The sequence below is a fragment of the Oncorhynchus mykiss genome, chromosome 7, assembly GCF_013265735.2.
Source record: "Oncorhynchus mykiss isolate Arlee chromosome 7, USDA_OmykA_1.1, whole genome shotgun sequence".
Lineage (NCBI taxonomy): Eukaryota > Metazoa > Chordata > Actinopteri > Salmoniformes > Salmonidae > Oncorhynchus > Oncorhynchus mykiss.
Window position 1 is genome coordinate 6,056,195 of NC_048571.1, and position 4,697 is coordinate 6,060,891.

Below are 4,697 nucleotides of genomic sequence, written 5' to 3' on the forward strand. Positions count from 1 at the left end.
CAGGTGTAGTGTACTGAAGAGGAGTGTACCAGGTGCAGTGTACTGAAGAGGAGTGTACCAGGTGTAGTGTACTGGAGAGGAGTGTACCAGGTGTAGTGTACCAGGTGTAGTGTACTGGAGAGGAGTGTACCAGGTGTAGTGTGCTGGAGAGGAGTGTACCAGGTGTAGTGTACTGAAGAGGAGTGTACCAGGTGTAGTGTACTAGAGAGGAGTGTACCAGGTGTAGTGTACTAGAGAGGAGTGTACCAGGTGTAGTGTACTGGAGAGGAGTGTACCAGGTGTAGTGTACTGGAGAGGAGTGTACCAGGTGTAGTGTACTGGAGAGGAGTGTACCAGGTGTAGTGTACTGAAGAAGAGTGTACCAGGTGTAGTGTACCAGGTGTAGTGTACTGGAGAGGAGTGTACCAGGTGTAGTGTACCAGGTGTAGTGTACTGGAGAGGAGTGTACCTGTTGTAGTGTACTGGAGAGGAGTGTACCAGGTGTAGTGCACTGGAGAGGAGTGAACCAGGTGTAGTGTACCAGGTGTAGTGTACTGGACAGGAGTGTACCAGGTGTAGTGTACTGAAGAGGAGTGTACCAGGTGTAGTGTACTGAAGAGGAGTGTACCAGGTGTAGTGTACTGGAGAGGAGTGTACCAGGTGTAGTGTACTGAAGAGGAGTGTACCAGGTGTAGTGTACTGAAGAGGAGTGTACCAGGTGTAGTGTACTAGAGAGGAGTGTACCAGGTGTAGTGTACTAGAGAGGAGTGTACCAGGTGTAGTGTACTAGAGAGAGGTGTACCAGGTGTAGTGTACTGGAGAGGAGTGTACCAGGTGTAGTGTACTGGAGAGGAGTGTACCAGGTGTAGTGTACTGAAGAGGAGTGTACCAGCTGTAGTGTACTGGAGAGGAGTGTACCAGGTGTAGTGTACTGAAGAGGAGTGTACCAGGTGTAGTGTACTGGAGAGGAGTGTACCAGGTGTAGTGTACTGGAGAGGAGTGTACCAGGTGTAGTGTACTGAAGAGGAGTGTTCCAGGTGTAGTGTACCAGGTGTAGTGTACTGGAGAGGAGTGTACCAGGTGTAGTGTACTGGAGAGGAGTGTTCCGGGTGTAGTGTATTGGAGAGGAGTGTACCAGGTGTAGTGTACTAGAGAGGAGTGTACCAGGTGTAGTGTACTGGAGAGGAGTGTACCAGGTGTAGTGTGCTGGAGAGGAGTGTACCAGGTGTAGTGTACTGAAGAGGAGTGTACCAGGTGTAGTGTACTAGAGAGGAGTGTACCAGGTGTAGTGTACTAGAGAGGAGTGTACCAGGTGTAGTGTACTGAAGAGGAGTGTACCAGGTGCAGTGTACTGAAGAGGAGTGTACCAGGTGTAGTGTACTGGAGAGGAGTGTACCAGGTGTAGTGTCCTGAAGAGGAGTGTTCCAGGTGTAGTGTACCAGGTGTAGTGTACTGGAGAGGAGTGTACCAGGTGTAGTGTACCAGGTGTAGTGTACTGGAGAGGAGTGTACCAGGTGTAGTGTACTGGAGAGGAGTGTACCAGGTGTAGTGTACTGCAGAGGAGTGTACCAGGTGTAGTGTACTGAAGAAGAGTGTACCAGGTGTAGTGTACCAGGTGTAGTGTACTGGAGAGGAGTGTACCAGGTGTAGTGTACCAGGTGTAGTGTACTGGAGAGGAGTGTACCTGTTGTAGTGTACTGGAGAGGAGTGTACCAGGTGTAGTGCACTGGAGAGGAGTGAACCAGGTGTAGTGTACCAGGTGTAGTGTACTGGACAGGAGTGTACCAGGTGTAGTGTACTGAAGAGGAGTGTACCAGGTGTAGTGTACTGAAGAGGAGTGTACCAGGTGTAGTGTACTGGAGAGGAGTGTACCAGGTGTAGTGTACTGAAGAGGAGTGTACCAGGTGTAGTGTACTGGATAGGAGTGTACCAGATGTAGTGTACTAGAGAGGAGTGCACCAGGTGTAGTGTACTGGAGAGGAGTGTACCAGGTGTAGTGTACCAGGTGTAGTATACTGGAGAGGATTGTACCGGGTGTAGTGTACTGGAGAGGAGTGTACCAGGTGTAGTGTATTGGAGAGGAGTGTACCAGGTGTAGTGTACTGAAGAAGAGTGTACCAGGTGTAGTGTACCAGGTGTAGTGTACTGGAGAGGAGTGTACCTGTTGTAGTGTACTGGAGAGGAGTGTACCAGGTGTAGTGCACTGGAGAGGAGTGAACCAGGTGTAGTGTACCAGGTGTAGTGTACTGGACAGGAGTGTACCAGGTGTAGTGTACTGAAGAGGAGTGTACCAGGTGTAGTGTACTGAAGAGGAGTGTACCAGGTGTAGTGTACTGGAGAGGAGTGTACCAGGTGTAGTGTACTGAAGAGGAGTGTACCAGGTGTAGTGTACTGGATAGGAGTGTACCAGATGTAGTGTACTAGAGAGGAGTGCACCAGGTGTAGTGTACTGGAGAGGAGTGTACCAGGTGTAGTGTACCAGGTGTAGTATACTGGAGAGGATTGTACCGGGTGTAGTGTACTGGAGAGGAGTGTACCAGGTGTAGTGTATTGGAGAGGAGTGTACCAGGTGTAGTGTACTGAAGAGGAGTGTACGAGGTGTAGTGTACCAGGTGTAGTCTAACCCTAACTCTAACCCTAATTCTAACCTTAACCATAAACCTAACCCCTTACCCTAAAATAGCGTTTTTCCTTGTGAGGACCGGCGAAATGTCCCCACAAGGATGGTAAAACCAAAACACACACACACACTTCTAATCTTTCCCTCCATTGACTTCCTCTCATATTGTAATCTTTCCAGACCAAACTTCCTCCTGCAGACTGACCCAGTGTCATTGTTTCAGCAGCCTATCAAGCTGCAGTACAATAGGTCTCTGGGAGATTACATCAGAGGGCAATCCTACGAAACTGATTTGAAGAGCTAGTGAGTTAACTTTGGTCAACTCTGAGTTCAGCTCGGGGTAACCGGTCATACGAAAGTGGCTTACCCTTTAGCCAGGTAAAATGATACGGCAACGAATCCTTCAGAACCAACCTGCTCTGAGGCAGGCTAACTCACGGCTAACTCCACTTACCCTGAATGAAATGACTGAGCCACGAGCTGAGGACCAATGAAATCAGATTCCCTCCCTCCTGCAAAGATTGCGTCATCAACCCCTTCCTTTGACGAAGACGACTGATAAAATATTTTATTAATAAATAAATGTGTCTCAAAAATAGTCATGTTAAAATATATCACATTACACATTTAGTAATGACAGAATGCACAAATGAATATGTGCCACATGGATTGACGTTTCAGCATTGTCCCAATGAAGAGTTTGGCGTTGGACATGTGCGACATGCACGCGCAGCAATATCCAACGTCGTAGTACGGATGAAGCCTGAGATGGGATGTGAAGCTAACTGAAGCTGGCTAGCTTTGGAACACCCTGAGTAGATCTAGCTGACTGATACACCTCTGACCTCACAGAGCCAAACCAGCCAGACACAACATAGCATGGCACCTTGTCACAGAGCACAATACAGCTGTGTGTGTGTGTGTGTGTGTGTGTGTGTGTCTGTGTGTGTGTGTGTGTGTGGGGGGGGGGGGGGGGGGGGGGGGGGGGGGGGGGAGACAGAGAGATAGGAAGATAGGAAGAAAGACAGAGAGACCTGTGGGTGGTGGACAAACAGCTCATCTCCCCCATGTCTCCTCCTCCTCCTCCTCCCCCTCCTCCCCCTGGGAGTACCAACAGATGTTCTGGAGGAGTGCTCTATGCTTTGATGTGACATCCCCTTTATCTCTCACATGACTGAACTCTGCCAAACAGATGAGGTTGAATATCACGAGAGCTTTAATAAACCCTACCACCGCTTGGTGTGGTGAAAGAGGATGAGTCACTCCCCAAAACCACAGCCAAATACAGTCCTGTTCATCCCACATCCCAGCAGGCAGGCGGAGTCCAAAACATGACAGAGGGTATTTTGTCAGAGTTGTGTATAGCTCATAGGAAGTCGTCTTCAAGGGATGTAATTAATTATGAACAAATAGTAGGTACGACAGAGACAAAACAAGATCCTGAAGGCTTCTTCTTCAACCGTTGGTGAACGACTGTAAAGTTAGTGTTGGAGCTGAAGGACATAAACTGTAGGTGGAGCATCAAGTGGTTTTAGTTACTATTGGAGCTGAAGGACATAAACTGTAGGTGGAGCATCAAGTGGTTTTAGTTACTATTGGAGCTGAAGGACATAAACTGTAGGTGGAGCATCAAATGGTTTTAGTTACTATTGGAGCTGAAGGACATAAACTGTAGGTGGAGCATCAAGTGGTTTTAGTTACTATTGGAGCTGAAGGACATAAACTGTAGGTGAAGCATCAAGTGGTTTTAGTTACTATTAGAGCTGAAGGACATAAACTGTAGGTGGAGCATCAAATGGTTTTAGTTACTATTGGAGCTGAAGGACATAAACTGTAGGTGGAGCATCAAATGGTTTTAGTTACTATTGGAGCTGAAGGACATAAACTGTAGGTGGAGCATCAAATGGTTTTAGTTACTATTAGAGCTGAAGGACATAAACTGTAGGTGGAGCATCAAATGGTTTTAGTTACTATTGGAGCTGAAGGACATAAACTGTAGGTGGAGCATCAAATGGTTTTAGTTACTATTGGAGCTGAAGGACATAAACTGTAGGTGGAGCATCAAGTGGTTTTAGTTACTATTGGAGCTGAAGGACAT